At 37.1% G+C, this 23,947-nt stretch overlaps 1 protein-coding gene across 1 annotated transcript in view; it reads right to left on the reverse strand.

The window, feature by feature from the left end:
- Window positions 1-23,947, reverse strand: part of LOC139935304 (uncharacterized) — a 54,419-nt gene that overhangs the window by 9,782 nt on the left and 20,690 nt on the right. The gene's annotated exons all lie outside the window — the stretch shown is intronic.

Here is a 23,947-nt window from a genome sequence, read left to right on the forward strand (position 1 = left end):
CTTCTTCTAGATGCCAGGCAATCTCGGTAGGCAGGTGGTACATGTAAGACATCTGGGCCCAATTTCATGGCTCTGCTTACCGCCTATTTCTGCGCTTACGATCACGATTCCCCGCTCACGTGCTAGCGCCAAATTTCTAGAAGCGTAGACTGCCTAGTAACGTGGAGTACGCACGCGCAGAAGCCCAAATTCGCCGCTAACCCGTGAAATACGCTTGCCGTAAGCAAAGAATTCCCTGCTTCCGTAAGCGCCGATTCTGTGCTTACGGTAAGCAGAGCCATGAAATTGGGCCCAGCGCTAGAATGGCAAAGGTTGCAGGTTCCAATCCCACCCGGGATACATGTCTGTGGATTTATTTTTTTGATGAGACACTGGAAAGTATGCAGTGCTTAAAGACAACGGACACTATTGGTAATTGTCAACGACCAGTCTTCTCACTTGGTGTATCTCAACATATATCTGCATAAAATAACAAACCTGTGAAAATTTGAGCTTGATTGGTCGTCAGAGTTGCGAGATAACTATGAAAGAAAAAAACACACGAAGTTGTGTGCTTTCAGATGCTTGATTTCGAGACCTCACATTCTAAACTTGAGGTCTCAAAATCAAATTCGTGGAAAATTACTTCTTTCTCAAAAACCACGTCACTTCAGAGGGAGACATTTCTCACAACCTCTCCCCATTACTCATTACCAAGACAGGTTTTATGCTGACAATTATTTTGAGTTATTACCAATAGTGTCCACTGCCTTTAACAAGCACACAGTGGTTTACACACATCACTGCAAGGGTATAACCAAACAATAAAAACTGGGGTGGTCTTCTGTTTTGCCATTGCCAATTCTCTTTTCATATCGCTTGTAGTAGTTGGTTTTACCAGTGGTTTGTGTAGCTTTGAGCATTAAAGAAACTTGAATAAAACTCCCCCTCCAGGGAAACAAAACCCCAAAACAACTGGGGTGGTTAAGTAGATCAGTACAATTTTAGATGAAAAAAAAGGGAAAAATGAACATTTCTGACATTGATGGCTGATAGATTAACTATTCCCAGAAGCTTTAAAAATGAGATCGGTTCGCGGTCATAGCGTGAAATTATCTAGTCACCTACAAGTCGCACAGTCCAGACTCTTCTCTAGTCAGACTTGACACACGAGCTCATAATTCCTTCAATATGTCCTCTTGTCAATTGTCTCTTAGCTAATGAAATGACGAGGTTGATTTGGCTGACATTTACATGAAATATTATGAAGAAGACGCAAAATGATGAAGTGCTATCAATGAGCAGCTGCTCCATGGTACCACCTGTAGAAATAACTTCATGAAAATAATCATCTTCCGGATTAAAGGCAGTGGACACTATTGGTAATTACTCAAAATAATCATTTATTTAAGCATAAAAACCTCACTTGGTAACGAAAAATGGGGAGAGGTTGATACTATAAAACGTTGTGAGAAACAGCTCCCTCTGGAGTAACGCAGTGTTCGAGAAAGAAGTAGTTTTCCACAAATTTGATTTTGAGACCTCAGATTTAGAGTGTGAGGTCTCGAAACCAAGCATCTGAAAAGCACACAACTTCATGTGACAAGGGTGTTTTTTCTTTCATTATTATCTTGCAACTTCGACGACCGATTGAGCTCAAATTTTCTCAGGTTGGTTATTTTATGTATATGTTGAGATACACCAAGTGAGAAGACTGGTCTTTGACAATTACCAATAGTGTCCACTGGCTTTAAATACCATGTAAACATCTATAGCACCAATGGCTGGCCTTATCATGCACTGTATCTTAAACCTCCATTATATCCTTGAATGTTTGGTTTTGTAGTTAATTTCTTTTTTTTTTTTTTTTTTTTACTCATAATGTCATTTACTTCATTAACACTTCATTTACATGTACTTAATTTACTTCTGGATTAAATACCATGTAAAAATCTTTAGTGTCTTTGGTGAGGCACTGTATCTTAAACCTCCATTATATCCTTGAATGTTTGGTTTTGTAGTTAAATTCATTTTTTTTTTTTTTTTACTCATAATGTCATTTACTTCATTAACACTTCGTTTACATATACTTAATTTTACTTCTGGATTAAATACCATGTAAAAATCTTTAGTGTCAATGGCTGACTAGTCAACGCACTGTATCCTAAACCTCCATTAACTCCTTGAACATGTTGTATGTTTGGTTTTGTAGTTTGTTTGAAATCATTCACAACTTTTTTTAAAAAGTCGACTACTATATTAAAGTTGTTAACTGCATTATTATTATCTTTCAGATTAAACACCATGTAAAAATCTATCGTGTCAATGGCTTACTAATGGTGGGACTGTATCCTATACCTCCATTACACCCGAATTGTTTGGATTGGTAGTTTGTTTGAAATCATTCACAATTTTGTTTTAAAGTTGTCTACTATTAAAGTCATTTACTTCATTAACCTTATCTTCCGGATTAAACACCATGTAAAAATCTATCGTGTCAATGGCTGACTGATTGCTGCACTGTATCCTATACCTTCCTTTTAAGTCACGAATGTTTGGTGTTGTAATTGGTTTCAAACCATTTACAATTTCTTTTTAAAAGTTGTTTACTAAGTTGTTTACTTCATTAACATTGTCTTTGAGATTAAATACCATGTAAAAATCTATAGTGTCAATGGCCGACTAATCAAGGCACTATCCTAAACCTGCAAATACCCATGAAATGTTTGGTTTTGTAGTTGTTTGAAATCATTCACCTTTTTTTTTGTTAAGTAGATGTCTACTGTTTGCATAGAAATGTCTGCCTTTTTTTGCATTCTTGATTCATGACTTCAGTGTTGTAGGCTTTGTGTGCAAATTGGATGCAATCAATTTTGCGGACTTAGTGTAGCTGGAGTCAATAAAACTGTCAGGGAATGAGGGAATGAAGGACTGTATTGTTACTAGTCAAAAACAAGAGCCGTCCTCGGTGGTGTAGCCCTTCCATCATCAGGGCCTGATTTCATGAAGCTGGTAAGTAGAATTTGAAATATACTGCTTGACTTATTCCTTTGCTAAACAAAAATTGAGTGAGGAGCAGCCACAACATAGCAAACTTAATGTCATTTCAGTTACACTTAAATCCAAGACAGGAGTATTGCCACTGTGTTTTCTCCAATAAACCACAAAATAATGATTATGGCCGAATTCACAAATGGGGATTCAGCGTTATAAGCCTTTCCAGCAATTTAAATCCAACCCAAGCTAGTACTACACGAGTCATAAATTACATGTACAGTACTTCACTAAGGCAACACTTTAGTTACGCTTTTAGCCGGCAGGGTCCCACCCAATATTCACTTTAACATACGTACAAAAAGTACCTCCACTGACTTTGTAGCATTAGGACCTTTTTGTGTACCAGCTAAAGTATTGAATTATGAGACCAGGGGGCACGCCATACACACACACACACGCATACAGGGGGAACTGACTGATGGCTTTTCATTCCTCTCTCTTTTTTTTCTCTCCGTACAAAAAGTACCTCCACAGACTTTTTAGCATTACATGTAGGACCTTTTTGTGTACCAGCTAAAGTATTGAATTATCAGACCAGAGGCACCCCATACACAGGCATACAGGGGGAACTGACTGATGGTTTTTCATTCCTCTCTCTTCTTTTTTTCTCTTTCCAGCCAGCCCTCTCTGTCTGAAGTGTTTACAGATGCCGACTATGTTGATTGGCAATCTGCACTGTGTCAATTCTTCAACAAGGCAGGAAAGTTCTGCCTGTACACACTGCTTGTCTCTCTGGAAAAACACACACAGCCGCACAGAACTGCTATGTCAATCAGCGCATTCAATTTGTTTTGCAGTGAAGCCCACATCGGAGGCCTCTCTCTCTTTCTTTCTTCTGTCTCTTTATAATGTAGCCATCCTCTACTGTTGTCAAGGAGTGCCAAAAGATAGGAGAGAGAAGGGCGAATGGAGTCATTGAGTCTTGTGTAGCTTTGAACTGAGGATATGTCTCTGAAGATCTGTGTATTTCTGACAGGTCATCTTTAAATACACTCATACACTAAAAGAGAGAACGTTACTTCAGTAAGGAAAACAATTATCAATACCCCCCCCCCTCCCTTACAAAAGAACATAAAAGGAATTCAACAACTAAATCTTTATGAAAAAGATGGAACAGTGAACTCTTTCAAGGTACAGTGTAGCGAAAGTATGAAATAACTCAACCCTGTATCAGTGGGCTTTTTAGATTGCCGTGTTCATTAAAAACTAAGGTCATATTTCTCTTCCATAACCATGATAACCAACAGGACAATACACATCCCCTTTTAATACATTAATCTAAAGGCATAGGAAACATCCTGAACCACATCTCTGTGACTAAACTGCCTATTGTTCTTCCCCTCCCCCCCCCCCCAGACATCAACTTCTATAGAATCAAGAATCCAGGTGTAATCTAAACGTATCCAACCGTATCACGATAAAAAACACTCCATAGAAAATACAAATCAATTAAACCGATGGATGGGAGAATGTTACAATGCCAAATGGTTTTAAAAGGTGATATTTGTGCAAATAAGGGGGTCCTTAATTTTTTTAATTAAGGCTTAAAAAGCTCAAAATTACAATACAATTTCTGTGTTTGGCCAGTTCCATGGAATTGACCCAGAGCTTAGTTTCATTCTGCTACTTCAGCACAAAAATTAATAATTAGCAAATATATGCTTAGCAGAATAAGGTGACCAGCCAAAATGCCATTTCACTGGTCTTTGACTGGTATTGCTGTGACATATTGTTGCTTAGCAGAAAAATGTTAAATGCAAAGTATATTTCCATAAGGTGGTTCATTTTTGAGATGTCGCCGATAATCCACTACGATATGTCCAAACATGAAGACTAATTTGTAATAGGAATTCAAAATCTGAAAAGCATTACTGCACAGCTTCTCATTTTCAAATTTTGGGGCATAAAAGCTTATCTTTTCACATTTATAACCACTTTCCCTCTAAGTGACACGTTTCTCAAAATGCTTAACAATCGAAAGTTGCTGTACATTGTAGGCTTCTTAAAGCCATTGGACCCTTTCGGTACAGAAAAAAAAAAATCACAGATTTACAAATAATTTACAGGGTTTACAGAAGGTAATGGTGAAAGACTTCTCTTGAAATATTAGTCCAGGAAATGCTTTACTTTTTGAGAAAACGGTAAAACAATATAAATTCTCGTTAGCGAGAATTACGGATTTGTTATAAACACATGTCATGACACGGCGAAACGCGCGAAAACAGGAGTGGGTTTTCCCGTTATTTTCTCCCGACTCCGATGTCCGATTGAGCCTAAATTTCCACAGGATTGTTATTTTATGTATAAGTTGTGATACACGAAGTGTGGGACTTGAACAATACTGTTTACCGAAAGTGTATAATGGCTTTAAAGGAACGTTACAGAATTGGTAAGAAACAAAAATCATGTAGATCACAGATTAACATTTAACATAAAGTACTTACACTGCCAGCACTCTGTTTTGTCAGCAAAACCAATTCTGTAATGTTCCTTTAATAAAAGTTGTCACAGCCATTAATTTTAAGAGTGATTACCAAACATATACCTTCCCTTTACGTGACAATTTATTTCAAGGGGAGCGGTAGTTACACTATTATCATGATGAAGGGCATTATTTTGAATGAATTTATTTTTTATTTATTTAATGGTTTTGTGTTTGGATGAGTGGATATACCAGGGTTTGGAATGCGATTCAAGAGTACTGCACTTTAGATGTCTTTCTAAAATACAAAGTCGAGTGACTTCCGATCACCAGAAACACCAACAATTATACCATTGTTATAACGACACATAGGCACGCCTCATCTGCTACACATGCAAGGTTTTTACCACCTTTTTCAGCTCCAAAGTTGACTACATATTTTATAATTTTTACAGAAAATCACCTTTTTTCGTCGTTCAAAAGCATTACACTAACAGCAGAACCTGATACTTTTGAGAGTTATTTAAAGCCTGGAATTTCATCTTTGAGAGGGCAAGGCCACTTTCACTTTGCAAAGGGCACCTTCAATTCCAATGAAACATCTTGAGGTCTATTAGAAAATTCTTGAGAAGCACCAAGATCAAGACCTAGGGCAACAGAGGCCATTGTCTCTGTGTTACCCTCACCCTAACCCTAACCCTATTAACTCCAGGCCTGAACTTCGCAAAGACTTGAATAGCAAAGCATGTCAAATATATTTACATAAATCCAAAAATAATACATTTCTTATGAGCTTCTAAATAATATCGAAGTCTTACATAGCGCACGTATCTACCAAGGCGGTGAGTATATATACAATTTTTCAGAAAGATAGGTTATTGCAATGATGGATTCTGAGACCCAATTATGTAGCACTTATAAGGGTTTACAAGGAGCTACGGCGCATTAAGCAGCCACAACCAGGAACACCTACATGTAGGCGAACCCCTTCTCTTTTCGATAAGTGCACTGGGTTATTTTACATGCGTTACACAACACATGGGACCAACGGCTTTATGTCCCATCCGAAGGACAAAGGTAAGTCAGAAATGTCTTTTTCTCCGTACATAAATCCATAAATAATACATTTCCTATGGGCTTCTTTTGAAGGAGCACCAAAGACCGAGGGCAACAGAGACCGTAAGGAGCAACCAGACCACTGCCCAGAGCAACAGAGTCCATGGTATCTGTGTAACTCCAGTTTAGCCAAACATATGTCAAAGGGAAGTCAGAAATGTCTTTTTATCCGTACATAAATCCTTAAATAATACATTTCCTATGGGCTTCTGGGAGTTGTTGGAGCCAGTCAGCATGGCTCACACTGGGACAAATCACATGTACTCAACTTGTTCATCATTCTTGCGAACACGACACTCACAATATCAAAACTGCCATGATACAACATGTCACCTTCCACAGCACACAGTCACTCATACAGCAGTGTGTTCTTTATTCTGTGAGAGTCAGCAGCGCCGGCACTTTAAACACTGAACGAGTTCACTCCACAGATCCATTGCAAGTATGAAGAGGTGACTGACTGAGCACATGACCCTCAGAAAGTACAAGTGATTGATTGATAGGTAATTGTGATGGAACAGAACCACACATATGGCTACACTAACAAAAACATTCACACACACACACAGACAAAATACAAGTCCATCTCCTTTTCCCCACGTGAGTTTACAGTTAAATCAAACGGTGTACATGTCTGGGGAACAGAAAAAGTTTTTTAATAAAAACATTTTCGCGACGCCAATCTGTTCACTTTGTTTGAAGAAGACAACTGCCTGTGTCCAAAATGTATGACTGTGTGTTATAACTGTCCAAGTAAGGGGTCGCCTATGTGAAGTGCCCCTGCTTGTTTTATGTCTCCTACATCTTGGATGACATTATACAGTGTGCAAGTCTAATCAACATTTAGCCGCAGCAGCGAATATAACCGACTTCCACTACGATGAAGCGCCTGCCCGCGACCGACCAGGCCAGTCTTTCAACGAGCCCTGATCGAGTGTCAACGTTTGATTGATGTTTTGTGACGGTGGAGATCCATATCATTCTGTCGCCGTGGCAACCATTGAACCCATTGTCCATCACTGAAAAGACCATCACGCTACATTATGCAAGCCTGGCTCTATTTTTTTTTAAGGAGCAGGATGGGGCCTGGCCTGGAATTATTGTATATTTATTGCCATGGAGAAATGCCACCTTCTTTTCCATGAACTCACACTTAATGCTGACAAATGATAAGATAATTTGATGACTGCAAAAAAACCACAAACCCATTTGAAAATTGCGAAATAAGACGGGGAAACAGTTACCTAAAAATTGCCCAGCCATAAACCCAAGAAACTTAAGCCACAGTTTACCTATATGCCCCACTTCCATCGTTAAGGAAAAGAACAAACCCCCCCCCCCCCCAAAAACAGGGGGGAGATATTTTTAAAGATAAAAATAACCACAATGTTCACACATTTGTGACAAAAATGATGCTCTGCCTAAAGAGAGTGGACACTATTGGTAATTACTCAAAATAATTATTAGCATAAAACCTTTCTTGGTGACATGTAATGGGTAGAGGTTGATGGTATAAAACATTGTGAGAAACGGCTCCCTCTGAAGTGCCATAGTTTTCAAGAAAAAAAGTAATTTTCCACGAATTAGATTTCGAGACCTCAGATTTAGAACTTGAGGTCTCAAAATCAACCATCTATAAAGCACACAACTTCGTGTGACAAGGGTGTTTTTTTCTTTCATTATTATCTCGCAACTTCGATGACTGATTGAGCTCAAATTTTCACAGGTTTGTTATTTTATGTAAATGATGAGATACACCAAGTGAGAAGACTGGTCTTTGAAAATTACCAATAGTGTCCACTGTCTCTAAGTAGGATTTCATAATTTTGAAAAGTTTGAAAATTCAAAAATTTCATTACAACATGTTCTGGGCCCAATTTCATAGATGTCATAGAGCTGCTTAAGCACAAAAAGTAGCTAAGCACTTGCAAAATTGTGCTGACTAGAACGTGGTAACCAGCCAAACTATTAAGTCACTTGTACAATTTGTGACTGGTATCCTGCTCATTTCTGCTAAGCAGAAAAATATTAAGCAATATTTTCTGCTTACGCACCTCTATGAAATTGGGCCCAGGTGATAAAACTAAGGGATCCCAACAACCTGTGTTGCTGGAGGATACCTAGACTAATGGTGAATCAATGAAGCCGAGGACGACATGTTCAGTTTTAGATGTGGGAGGAAAAACCCCTTCATTAAACCCACATCGCCAGGAGGCGTGGACTGGAATACATAATCCATATCAGAGAGCTGGGGTCCAAGGAGAGGTGAAAGGCAATTGACAAGATACCACTATCTAGTATCAGCCAATGTGACCCCCCCCCCCCCCCCCCACGTTACAATTGATACAGACTTTTGAGTTCATGACAAAATAGTAGTTCAGATATCGAGCAATAAAACTACGAGGGAAACTGACTGGGTGAATTATATTTCAAAGGTTTAACGATTTTGATATAATGGCCAGAATGGTTTCAAAACCAAGCAAAACCTTCCTCAAACGCCACAAGATTTTGGCGCAAATTGGTACTTGATGTAATTACGCAAATCTGGTCAATTAAGAGAGAAGATTTTGTTTGCTGGTGGTTGGGACAGAGAAGTCTACTTCCCTTTTTTCTAAAAAGCTGTGAAGAGGAAAATGTCAGCAAGGGCAGGAAAAAACCTTTACAAACGGTGGCCCCCTTACACGTGTAGCTGTTACAGAAGCAGTCATTTATCTATCATCGCTGACCAAAAGCAAGAGGGACAATTCAATTATGCATGTCAAAGAAGGTACGTTTGTCATCTTTAAATAATGACAACTCTTCTCTTACCTACTCCCATACTCCCTCTCTTTCTTCTCTATCTTTCTTTATTAATAATCTGACATTGTAGCGGGCGCTTTCTCAAAGGCACTGGACACTATTGGTAACTACTCAAAATAATTGCTACCCAAATAAACGTTAAGTTGGTAACGAGCAATGGAGAGCTGTTGATAGTGTAAAACATTGCGAGAAACGGCTCCATCTGAAGTAACATAGTTTCTGAGCAAGAGGTACTTACAACAGGTTTTTTTTTTCTTTCAATATTCTCTTGCAAAAATCGACGACCGATTTGAGCAAAATTTTGCACAAGTTTGTTCCTTAATGCATTGGCTTTGACAATAACCAAATGTGTCTTGTGCCTTTAAGTCGTAGAGTTTGAAGCATTCTCCAGGCTTGCCCCACACTCGCTTTTTATTCCTCCCCCTCCACCTCTATCTCTTCTCCATTCCCCTAACCCTGACAAGGTGATCTATTTAATGAAGCAAGCGCAAAAAAAGCAGCCCGAGTGAAGTGCTCGCACGGACCAGCCGTCAAACCTGACGTATCCCAAATCCATTACTCTCTACCCCAGAATCCCCGATAATAAAATTACCTCTACCAATAAGAAAATAATTGTGAGGACCCCCCTAAGACAAACGGTGCGAAAGTTATGTGACCCGAGGCTGAGCGTCTCTCCATCTACAGACTCGGGGACAACGGACGAACGAAGTCGGAGGTCTGCATCCTGTTCTGTTATTGTGTACCTTATACTACGAGGAGCGCGAGACCAAATTTCAGTAGGCTGATTGACCGTATGATTGCCAACAGCGTTCTTTTCTTCTTTAATTGTTTTTAGTACAACCAAAAGAGAGAGAGAGAGAGAGAGAGAGTGAGAAGAAGAAGAAAAAAAATGTGGTGTTGTTTTTTCAAGTGTGTCTCCTGAAGTGTGAGATTGCACTCAGAGTAATTAAAATAAAGGGTCTAATTTTTTTTTATTGAGTCATCATAATGCAACTTGGTGACAACATATAATTCAAATACTGTGGTCTATGTGTGTTGTGTTGTCCTGTAAGCCTTCATGAAAGACTCTGCGAAGGTCAAAACATGTGCCAAATTTCATAAAGCTGCTAAGCACAAAATAATTGCTTAGCATGAAATTTCTTCCGTGATAAAACCAGGATTACCAAACAGTTTCCGTTTGTTACATATTGCTTGTTACTGGTATTCAGCTGTTGTTTCCTTATCCTGGAAATCACATGGACATTTGGTTGGTAATCCTGTTTTGAACTGTTCATGCAAAGTAGATTTTTGTGCTTAGCAGCTCTACAAAATTGGGCCCAGGGCACTAGACATTTTGTTGCTCAAATTTGCCAGACATTATTTCCTTCACTATTTTGTACTGAATCCTATGCAACTTGGTTACAACATCATTCAACTAACTGTGTTTTTCATGTTGTCATTTAGCCTTCAAGAAAGTCTCTGCTAGGGTCAAAACATCAGGCCACTAAAATTTTGTTACACAAAATACTGGCTTTTGTTATTACTCCATTGAGGTTCATCTGTTTGTTTTTTTTGTATTTGGTTGTGTGTTTTTAATGGATGTGTATTTTTCCCCCTTTAAATTTCTTCGTCCTATTTAAAAACGTTTTTTTTTGTAGTTTTCAAAATGTATGTGTGCTTGGATCTAGTGCTTTTTTTTTAAATGAATGTGCAATGTTTTTCTGTGTAAATTTGTAATATTTTTATTTTAAGTTCACTTCTGTAGTTTGTTATTAGCTGGGATCCATGGGAGATCAGTGAGTTTTTCTTACTGAATGGATTTCCCAGGATAAACAAGAAATAAATAAATAAATAAATAAATAAATGATATGTTAGTTGTCTCATATGCATTATGGCCAGACAACATTTCCTTTACTATTTTTAATTGAATCGTATGCAACTTTAGTGACAACATCATTCAACTACTGTGTTTGGCGTGATGTCAGAAAGACTCTGCAAGGGTCAAAACATCATTTGTTTGCTCAAATACTGTAAGATACGACAGTTAATGTCTCTTATGCATAATATGGCCAAACCAATTGACTTCACTGTTTTTTGTATACAATCCTAATGCAACTCGGTGACAACATCATTCAACTACTGTGTTTGTTGTGTTGTCATTGAGCCTTCAAGAAAGCCTTTGGCTAGGGTCAAAACATCATTTGTTTGCTCAAATACTGTAAGATACAAAAGTTAATGTCTCCTATACATAAAATGGCCGGACAACGTTTTCTTCATGGATGGTGATTTGAGTGATAGTGATAATGAAGGCCAATCTAAAATGGATATATATTGTACAAGAAATCACCCTGTCTGGCCCTGTCATGGCAAACTCAAAAGACATTTTGAGAAAAGTAAGTACAGAGATAAGCTGTTCTGCCATAAAAACGAGATGGTGAAAAGTGAAAAAGGCTTAGATTAAGAGGCTCAGATATTCACATCTTTATATAGCATGCCTTTGAAACTTTAAAATTGAAATAGACACCATCAATTTACCCAGAAATGATCTTAAATACATTGAGGCTGTTGTGCCACTGAAGGCTGTTTTGCGGCTAAGCCTTTCTCAAACTAGGTCAGTGAGGCCCTCACAGGAAGTTAAATGTTCAAGTTACTGTTCTGCGAAGGCACTGGACACCTTTAGTAATTGTCAAAAACCAGTATTCTCACTTGGTGTATCCCAACATATGCATAAAGTAACAAACATGTGAAAATTTGTTCTCTTTGGTCGTCAAAATTGCAAGAGAATAATAAATGAAAAAACACCCTGTTTGTTGCACAAATTTATGTGCTTTCAGATGCGGTAGAAGACTGCAGGCTTGAAGTCTTTTACTATTTGAGTGAGAAATGCCCTTTTCCTCAGAAACTACGTTACTATTGTCAACAGTCATATATTCCTTGAACAAGTAATATTACCAAGTATGTTTTTATGCTAACAATTATATTTAGTAATTACCAAGTGTTCAGTAAATACCAGCCTTCTAGAAATATCCGCTCCCGATCACAATCTCTACTTGCCTGTTCATCGGCCTCAACTAAGTCTAACGGCCAACGTGCATTTTCCACGTCTTCTCCTACCCTTCAGAACAAACTCCCCCGTAACATCAAAGATGCACAAACTCTGGATTTATTCAAACGCCTTCTCAAAACTCACTTGTTAAAGTCTATCTAATTTTGTTTGTTTTTCTTTTTTGACTTTGTACAGCGCATTGGGACTCCGTGTGTAATGCGCTTTATAAGAACGGTTTACTATTATTATTATTAAGGGACTAAAAGGGTAGCGACAAGTTCTTCAACGTCCATTTAAAGCCGGCAGGGTTGGCGGCCGTGTGATAAAGGCCAGAGCCGAAGGCGAGGGCCTTTATCGCACGGCAACGACCCTGCAAGGTTTTAAACGGACGTTGAAGAACGAGTCACTACTCTTTTATTTCCATTCATAAATGCCCTTTTATTAAAAAATGTAAACAAATACAGTTATAGACACTTTAACAATTGAAAATTCAAGGTTTGAAATATTTTTTTCCAAAACTTTGTGAAGAATCTGTTTGGGGCGCGCGGGCTGTGTGTACGCGCGCGCGCTTAGATTACGTGCTGATAGCTATGATTTGCACGTTCCGCGTGATAATCTTGCGCGCCCGACATGCGGAAGCCAGCTCAGTGTGCATAAACAGAGCTCCAGTGTGCATTAACAAAAGGTTTATGCACACCCACGTGACGTGCTCTCCACCAATAGGAGTAGAGAAACTGTCTGGGGTATTTATGAATATTATTTAATTACTTACAAAATGTTGACTGAAAACATTGTGCACCTGCATGATTCCTGGTATACTTTGATTGAAGATTAGTACATAAATACACACATAACGAGAGCAAATTTCATACACCATAGACTGCACAAATAGTACAAACATAGCCCTACTTAACCAAGTGAACTGTATTTTTCTGTAAATAATGTTGTAAATTATGTACATTCATGTACATGTACTTAGGTTGACTACCCTATTCTAAACTTGTAACATAAAAACAGCACCTGTTTTCCCTGAAATATTTATAATTGCAGATTGACTCACTGCTTCTACTAAAAACCTGTATCTGTGTGCAAGAGACAGACCTTGCCGAAGGGAACTTGGCACGCCCCATGAAGGGATACTAGCACCCTACTGGCAAACAACCCGTCTTTTTCAAACAAACATTGGTTTCACATTTATCACTGTCACAACGCACATGAGAATAAACAGTGGATGAGTATTCTAAACAACAACATTATGCTCACACGTGGTTGTTGAATCCTGAACTATTTCATAACCCACACTTGTCCCAATGCGCATTATCAGCGCGCATAGGATTCTGGGTAAAATCTTAGTCCGAAGCAGCTTGGCAACCATGATGGCGCGCTGATTTCGAAGCAATGCCAAACATCCTGAATTCAACCAACATCTTCAACCAACGTATTTTCTTGTAACTTCGATGACCAATTGAGCCCAAGTTTTCACAGACTTGTCATTTTATGCAAACTATGTATGTTGGGATACACCAAGTGAGAACCGGTCTCTGACAATTACCAAATGTGTCCAGGGGTCAATTTCACAAAGAGTTAGGACTAGTCCTAACTTAGGACTAGTCCTAGGAGATATACAAATTGCATGGATAGTCCTAAGTTAGGACTAGTAACTCGTCCTAACTCGAGATAAGACTAGTCCTAACTCTTTGTGAAATCCATCCCAGTGCCTTTATCCAAAACAAGCAAATATTAGTTTTGAATTCAGAAAACTCAGTAATAAATGTTTTTCCCCTTTAGAACATTGAATGCTGTATCTTATCATTCAAGAAAAAAAAACTCCCTGCTTTCAACTTACATGTACATGACTTCATTGTCGACGCTCGACAGCTTGATCAACCCTCCACAGTCAGCGAAAAAAAAATCATGCATTACCTTGTAACATGACGAGATATATACAGCCTTTTATTCGTAAAGTCTACAGTTACAGACGCTGATGCGCCGTGGACACACAGCGGTGATGCTTTACTCCTATTGTTTCCACTCACTGGAGTGTTGTGTGTTCTTGGTTGCCATGGTAACCCTACAACCTCTCCTCCCCCGATATGACTGCTGGGCAGCCACCTGGAAGCGTTCTGTCGTTCGAGAGTGAAAGAACACACACAAAAATACCGAGAGCCGGCCGGAAATTTAAATTGTTTAATAATGACTATGAAAGCAATACCGACCACGACGTGGTATGTCTTATCCAAATATGAGTTAGCAATATATAAGCAACATCAAATTTGTACATGATGAGATGACAAAGGAATTGTGTTTTTTTGTTTTTTTAAAGAATACATGTACTGGCAAAATAGACAGTTACATGTAGACAGATAGATATAGATAGATAGAAAGATAGATATATATACGTTCGTTTTTAAGTTAAACGTTCTTCTTGCAAAAAATTGCTTTTTATCATGTTTTGATGTTCTTGTTGTTTGATATGTAATATCACCTTTGTTCATTGTCTTTTAACTAGCCTCTTGTATCCTTAATGTATTGTTCTAACAGTATGTATAATGTTCCATTGAAGTTGTTTGACGTTGTTTTCACTGGTGACGAATAAACGAAGTCTTAGAGCTCCACTCAAAAGAAAGAAGAAAAAAAAATATATATATATATAGATAGATAGATTAGATAGATTGATACAGATCGATATAGATAGATAGATAGATAGATAGATAGATAGATAGATAGATATATACTGTACGAAGAAAGATAAACAGGTAGATAGATAGATTGATATATACATGTGTACTTAAGATTGATATATAGATAGATAGATAGATTAAATAGATTGATACAGATCGATATAGATAGATAGATAGATAGATAGATAGATATATACTGTACGAAGAAAGATAGACAGGTAGATAGATAGATTGATAGACACATGTACTTAGATTGATAAAAGAAAGATAGATTGAAAGATCGATAGAGTTAGACCGATAGATAGATCAGTACAGATAGCTAAAAACTAGATTGATCAATATAATACATAAAACATGTAGCTAGATTAATATTGACAAAGATAGATAGTCAGGATTGGTTTTCCTGAATCATGTGATTATGTCACGCAAAATTGTACAGATTTATATTTATTTATTTATATCTTCGTATTTATCTTTTTTTATGAATTCCTGTGACTCCTTGTTTTTCCTTTTTATGGGGGTATTTAAGGTGGATTATTATATGTGGATTACCTAATGTACGTTGTTGTTGTTGTCATTGAATAACTGCAGTAGTATTAAACTCCACATCAAGAGATAACCTATATCAACACTTTATCATCCCACACACAGGAAATCTAAAATGGTCTGGATCAAAACTAATCATAATGGAGCAATAAATCAAGAAGACACAAAGAAAGAACAAAATAAATATTTTATTTAGAGAGAAAGATAATATTAATAACTTGAGATCCAAGATATTAAAATTTCAAACGTTCCATTCTTTTGTGAACTTTTGACCAATCAGCAGGCGCTTATAAGGAATTGTGTTTTTCTGACAGATCATTCGTGTGCCAGGATTCTTGTCTTGTTATAAACAATTCTGGGGTCGATTTCACAAAGACTTACGACTAACCTAAAGTAAGGACTAGAATATATAACAGACTTAAAGACAGTGGATACTATTGGTAATTGTCTGAGACCAGTCTCATCACTTGGTGTATCTCAACATATACATAAAATAACAAACCTGTGAAAATTTGAGCTCATTCGGTAGTCGAATTTGCGAGATATTAATGAAAGAAAAAAACACCCTTGTCACACGAAGTTGTGTGCGTTTAGATGCTTGATTTTGAGACCTCAAGTTCTACACTTGAGGTCTCGAAATCAAATTCGTGAAAAATTACTTCTTTCTCCAAAACTACGTCACTTTAGAGGGAGCTGTTTCTCACAATGTTTTATACCATCAACCTCTCCCCATTACTAGTAATCAAGAAAGGTTTTATGATGATAATTATTTTGAGTATAACCAATAGTAACTCGTCCTAAAAACTCTTTGTGAATACCACCCATGGTGCTTGGTGGTCCAGTAAACATTTTGAGCATTTTCCAGCCAAATTACAGCCCTGCAGTACAGCTTGTATTTATTCCACATCTTTTAATTATCCTTTATTAATAATCTTTCTTACTGATTTGTGTGTACTTCTAAACTCATCTTTAACAATCCTGTTTCCTATTGTGGTTTGATTATTCTTTTGTCAACCCCATCTACATAGATTTGTTTACGCGTCTCTTTATTGTACTTTTGTGAATGTAGATTTTTTTCTTTCAGTTTCATTCAGTTGTTTTTCTTGCATTTTTAGTTCAGTGTATACAGCGTGGGAGAATTTTTTTAAATAAATGGACATTGTGCTGTACTAATAACAATTTGTTATTACTTATTACTATGATGATGTTATGTATATTTGGTTTGCGGTAACACCATGTGTGTATCTACTTGCCAGGTAGAGTTGTTCTTAGAGAACTGTCTTGCTATTATTCTACTGCCGCGGAGTAGATAATCGGAGGTTCGGGTGACTTCTCAGTTCTGAAAAGAACTGTCCTGCATTTAACTATTACCAGGGCGGACGGTACAGAAATTAGACTGGGCTACTACTTTAGCTTATAGGATCGTAATATACTGTACTGCCGCGGAGTCAGTTCTGAATTTGTCTCAACGTTTCGACTAGCTTGCTCTAGTCATCGTCAGGAGATGATGTTATGCTTGACGACTCCTATAAATTCATTCCACATGATCGTACTTCCAATAGAGGTGAATAACACTGCATTGACATCATCACTAATTACAGATATTGCAATAAAACTGCCCAGACTTAATATTGCTATCTTTTGATCTTTCTATCCCGATAACTTGATATTGCAAAAGCCAATGAACAGCCACCTAAAGAATTATAAACTATAGAAGCGAAAACAAACGGGAGGAAAAAAACGAAGAAAATGAAAAGAAAGCAAAAAAGATATCCGGAACATTTTTTTAAAATTATAATTCCTATTGTTTCCAAAATATTCTCAAAACCTCCGGAAAAAAACCAACAAAAATATCAGGGAAAAACCAAACCAAAATTACAGTCCTATCTTTTCCCCATTATTCCCAAAACTGACAAACAGCCATATCCAGAAATACATGTAAAAAAAAACAGAAATCATATTTCTATATTTTTCCTAGTACTCACAGGCCAACAAACAACAGCCTCCAAAAATAACCCCCCCTCCCCCCCGAAAAAAAAATATAATAATAATACCCAGGATTACACTCAAAAGTGACTGATGATTTATGACGTTCAGAACCTGAAAGATGTTCCTTAATCTAGTCTGGTCAGACCTTCATGTATCCATATATCACGCCATCATCACAGAAAAAAAGCCGTCATCACAGAAAAGCCAACATTTTTTTCCCTTCTTCTTCTCATTTCTTTTCTTCTCTAATGTGACACTCCCTGTATGGCAGACGATCAGATCAAACGATCTGTCATCAGGCCACTGTACCGTCCACAGACTGTGTAGTTCAGAGTATGTAAAGTCCCTTCGTAATGGCTCAGACCACAAAGGCGATGCCGCCACTTCCAAAGGACACCGACAAAAGCTTGCCTAAAGAGAATTGCAGCTGATGCAAGTGTGCCAGCAAGTTAGAGAGGGAATAATGAGTGCGGCCATATTGTGTGTGTTCTTTAGGGTATGGTGTGCTAGTTGTGTCAGAGTAGAGTGAATTTACCAAAATGAGTTACTGCATGGGTATGCCTCCTGGGGTGTAATTATAGATGAAAGAAGGAGGAAAAAATAGTTGTTTTAACTTTTGTTTCAAGATGTACTTTATTGCTGGATCTTCTTTAATTGCTATGGTGCGTATATATAGCGGACAGAGTTGATGTACTCCACATGTATGAAAGTGTAGGTGTACATCCTACTACAACTGGAATGTTAAAAAGAAGGCCCTTTTCAGCAACTTTGCAGTAAAAAACTGCCAAAGCCACCAGTTCGGACTTGGCCTAAAACACTTTGGGAGCCCAAATCCCAATATGGCCCTAACCAAGATGTACAGTGATGTCAGGTGAATTCAACCATCGAGGCAGGTGCTGTTTATGTCTATGCCCTGATTTAAACAAATTCTGACCAAAAAGCTTCAATAAGTAACCAAGAATAATTCGAGAATAAGCTAACTTAAAAGTCAAACAACCCTGACTCTGGGAGACTAAGCATTAAAAAACAATAACATGTTAAATAGTGACTACATGTACATGGCAAATCTTACTCACAAAAATTGGATGTTATCCAAGTAAAAAAAATACTTATAAAAGGGAACACATAATGGGAGTGTAATATAATAATATATTTTTAGAAAAAGTATAGCTGCCAATGCAAACTGCTTACCAACCAAAAGGACATATGGTGTAAATGCAACCAAAAATAGTTAATGGCCTGATTTGCTTTTTAAATCAGGTTTTTATAGCCTGCTGGAAATTATTTTATCAATACAACACATGATCCTTCTGGTTTTTTTTTGTTTTTTTTAATTATATATAACTGTTTTATAATAAGGTTGGATCATGAGGAATAAACGGGGGCTGAAAAGTCACATAAATGCTAGATATAGTAACAGCAGTGGAGAGTTCATTACACTTTTTTGTTAAGTTTAAACAAAAATATAACTGTCCCATATTACACTTGATCATGAGGAATAAATGAACAATGAAAGTTCTCTTTATTGCAAATACAACCAGATTTAGTATAATGAGCAGTTGAGAGCTCATTACAATTTTTTAAACAATACTATCTGTTTCATCATCATGAGGAATAATTGCTAGAACAATGGAAGTTCACTTTTTGCAAATAAAAAAGGATTTAGTACGAGCAGTTGAGAGTTTTTGTTATATTGCTTAGCATTTGTCCTAATTTCAGCAACATGATAACAAAACCACTCTACCCTCCGATATCTACTTGATTTCTTTCTCTTTCTTCCCTTTTTTATCAACGTCACTCGATCAACCCAAGACATGATGGATGTGTGCCGAGTATGGAGGAGCGAGATATGCCAACTGCAATCTCACCTAACTTCTTCCCCATCTGGTGGTTTTGATGGTAAGGGATATACCCGGACCCCCAATAAGGGAAATTGAGATAAGGAGAATGTTTGTGATATCCAAGGCACTGAGAAGGCCTCGGAAGGGGGTATGTTCGTGAACACAATCTCACCCTCGCTGTCTCTACTCTACTCCGATTGCTCCTGTCACTCCGTCATGATGGTCGACCCGACCGAGGTTGCAATATGTGCCAATGTATCATCAATCAAACGCTGTTATTCAATGGATTAATAAATTCAGCTGCCCCATTGCTAAAAATACACACACCCCGGCTATAGCTAGGCTGCTGATGCACACACAGACTGAATTGCAAATAAATACCTCCGTGATGCACTGATGCTTGTGCTTGCAAGCGAGCAAGGACAACACATTGGGATTCTTGTATGCACATTATAATGTTTCCTAATTTTGTCAATTCTAAAGTGTTTGTCAGCTAGTTTTTGTGTAAACTTGACAAGATTTGTATTGTATATGAACAACATGTACTTATAATAAGAAATGTTTGCCATGTTTGGAGGGACATACAATAGTACTCTGCACATGATACAGTCTGCTTAATATCCACTTTGCACTATGTTTGTATACATCAGTTATTCAAAAAAAATTGCGGCAAAATAATATTAAAGGCTACACATCTTTATGTATTAAAGGAACACGTTGCCTTGGATCGAATGAGTTGGTCTATAAAAACCGTTTGTTATGAAATGCATATGGTTAGAAAGATGTTTTAAAAGTAGTATATAATGATCCACACAAGTATCACTCAAAATTGCGTGGTTTTCCTTTTACGCCGCAAACTAACACGGTCGGCCATTTATGGAGTCAACTCCCATAAATGGCCGACCGTGTTAGTCGACAATTTAAAAAGAAAACCACGCAATTTCGAGGCATGTTTGTGTGGATCATTGTATTCTACTTTTACAACATCTTTCTACCCATATGCATTTTATAACAAATGGTTACAGAACGCTTTTCAAAGACAATCTCGACCGATCCAAGGCAACGTGTTCCTTTAAACTCATGGTTTTTTTATGGTTGCTGCATGAAAAAAATTGTAAAGACATCAAATGGTTCGAACGGTTGTGTACATGCTGTCCGTACATATGTACAACATGTAAACAGATGCGTACACATCGGTAATGTAATAACACGATGCTAATGAAAGTACACACACACTTGCACTTGACACAAAAAAGTCAAGATTTACCATACTCAGAAATTCTGTAATAAAATCAGGAAGTGCACCTTTTTTTCTGTGGTGTGTATTTTGAAAGTTGTTTATTTCAGTCTGACTAAAGTATGGTTTCTATTGATCTCCGCAGTTAATATTATTCATCCTATAATAACAGATTTTGCCATTACGTGATGCCACTTTCTTGTCCCTACGATTTGCAAGAGCTGTCATAGTCTAATTATGTTCTTACAAAGGCCAGATGCATAGAACTGCTTTAAGCAATCAATTTGCTTATAAACACATTTCTCCTCTAGGGAAAAGTATGTGGGGGACCAGTCACATCATAGAGGTTCAAACACTACTAATGATATTTTTTACTGGATACCAATAGGAGACTTTTGAGACACTGGTGGCAGCAGACATCACGGTCCTTTTTCGGCTCTGAACATGCGCGCGCATGCTTGCGCACGTAGGTCTGAGCACGCGCACTACTGTGACAAAGGACTATCGAAAAGTCTTCCATTGTTCTTGTGAACACAACTGTTTTTGCTTGACTGACTTATGTGTTGAAGGTGCTAGGTCACACTTGTTTCGTTCTTATTATGGTAGTCGTTGTTTACTATAAGAGTCGTTGTTTACTATAAGTTTTTACTCTTCTCGTTCGACCTTTTAAAACTTTATACAGTGTGCTGAGATAATTGTATGTGGTGCACTTTAAACAATAAATGATTTGATGAGATTAGATTAAGGTCTAACTTTGGGCAGGTTTGACACGAAACGATATATATTTTTAATTCTAAATAGTTATTTTTCATAGATTCAAGAAAGTTATAAGCTTTCCTTTGATGTGCCATTTATAAGTGGTCGTTAATTAGCTACAAATTAAATGTTGTCACGATCCTCACATCCATCAGCCATGTACAAACAATTTTGCATTTTTATGTGTGTATTGTAAGCAATATCCGTGGCATATTATTGAAAAGTTTTTTTCATTTTTTTTTCTCTTGAAACAGCATCATCTGTCAAAGTTTATTCTGAGAAAAAAATCTTCAAAAAGATTTACTTCAGGAAAAATCGGGCTATTCATTTTTAAAAGATCATGGGGGAAGAAAAGTAGAACTAATCTAGCAGGGGTTCCAAGAAATTTGGCCACTCTCATAAAAATCAGTATTTGATCTTTAAAGACACTGGACACTATTGGTAATTGTCAAAGACCAGTCTTCTCACGTGATGTATCTCAACATATGCATAAAATAATGCGCCTGTGAAAATTTGAGCTCAATCGGTCGCCGAAGTTCCGAGATAATAATGAAAGAAAAAAACACCCATGTCACACGAAGTTGTGTGCTTCCATATTATGCTTGATTTCGAGACCGAAAATTCTTAACTTGATGAGGTCTTGAAATCAAATTCGTGAAAAATTACTTCTTTCTCGAAAACTACGTCACTTCAGAGGGAGCCGTTTCTCACAATGTTTTATACCATCAACCTCTCCCCATTACTCATTACCAAGTGAGGTTTTATGCTAATAATTATTTTGAATAATTACCAATAGTGTCCACTGCCTTTAAACTTCCATGTATAATTATGATACTTCATTCTCAGAAGGGCAAGAGAGTTTTTTCTTAGTAAAGTGCACACCTAATGGGGGAAATAAAATTGTCTATGTCAACATTTCAAGGGCATCAAGGTAATGACCACAAGGGCATGACAATTACTTTCAAGTACAGGGCATGAACAAATAGTGTGTAGTTCGATTTGAAAAAAGGAGACAACAAGTTTTGTCTGCAAGAACAAAATACTCATCGAATGTTTTCCCAAAGAAAATTATTTTAGGGCGAAAGTTTTCATTGGATGTTTTCAAAAAAAATCTTTTCTGAAACTCTTACATTCTTATTTGCTGATATGAAATATTGAACCTGAAAAAAATTGTTCGTAAAAAAAAAATTGTTTGAAAAAAAGAGACAACAGCAGAACAAAATAATCTTCATAAGTTTTGAAGAATAACTTGTTTAGGGAAAACATTATTACAATCTTATTAACTTCCATGAAGTATAGGGGCCTGAGCAAATTGTGTGTAAAAATGATTTGAATAAAAAACCAGACAAAAATCAGTTTTGTCTGCAAGAACAAAATAGTCATCGGATGTTTTTCTCAAGAATGGCTATAGGGAGAAGGGAAAATCATCATCTTTTTGGGGATGTTCAAAAAATACTTTCTGGAAATGCATACAAAACGCTTATACTATTATTTGCCTCCATGAAGAATTGGACCTGAACAAATTGTGTGTATTTTAAATTTTAAAAAGAGACAACAGTTTTGTCTGCAAGAACAAAATAGTGAACGGGCGTTTTTCAAAATTAAATTATTAAAGGGGGAAAAATCATCATCTTTTTTAGATTATTAAACAAATATTTTCTGGAAGCGCACACATAACTCTTAAACTATTATTTGCCTCCATGAAGTCTTGGGCCTGAACAAGCTGTGTGTAAAAATGATTTGAAAAACAAAACAACATGTGTGTCCACAAGAACAAAACACTCATTAAGATGAAAACATCTTAAGGCGAAAATCATCATTGGTTGTTTAAAAAAAATGTTTTTGAAAATGCATACAGAACTCTTAATATTTTGTAAACCATTAGCTGAAAAATGCTTCAATGTCACGCAAAAGCATCAAGGGTCAAAGGAACACTATGCCTTGGATCGGACGAGTTGGTCAAAACAAAAGCGTTTGTAACTGTTTTTTATAAAATGCATATGGTTGGAAAGAAGTTTTAAAAGTAGAATACAATGATCCACACAAGTTTGCCTCGAAATTGCGTGGTTTTCCTTCTACTGTGCGAACTAACATGGTCGGCCATTTATGGGAGTCAAAATTTTGACCCCCATAAATGGCCGACGTGTTAGTCGACGAGGTAAAAGGAAAACCACGCAATTTCGAGGCATGTTTGTGTGGATCATTGTATTCTACTTTTACAACATCTTTCTACCCATATGCATTTTATAAAAAACAGTTACAAACGCTTTTCAAAGACCAACTCGACCGATCCAAGGCAACGTGTTCCTTTAAAACAAGAGGCCAGTGTTACTACTTCTGGTAATGGCGGTTGCTAAGCACTTTGCAAATTCATTTTTTTCTTTTATATTTCCAGATAAAAAAAAAAAAACATACAGTTTTTCTAACGCTGGAACAAAAATCACCAACATGGGAATACCAATTTAAATGCAGCATCATTGGAATATCAGATTAAATGCA

Source organism: Asterias amurensis, chromosome 3 (genome assembly GCF_032118995.1).
Source record: "Asterias amurensis chromosome 3, ASM3211899v1".
Classification (NCBI taxonomy): Eukaryota; Metazoa; Echinodermata; class Asteroidea; order Forcipulatida; family Asteriidae; genus Asterias; species Asterias amurensis.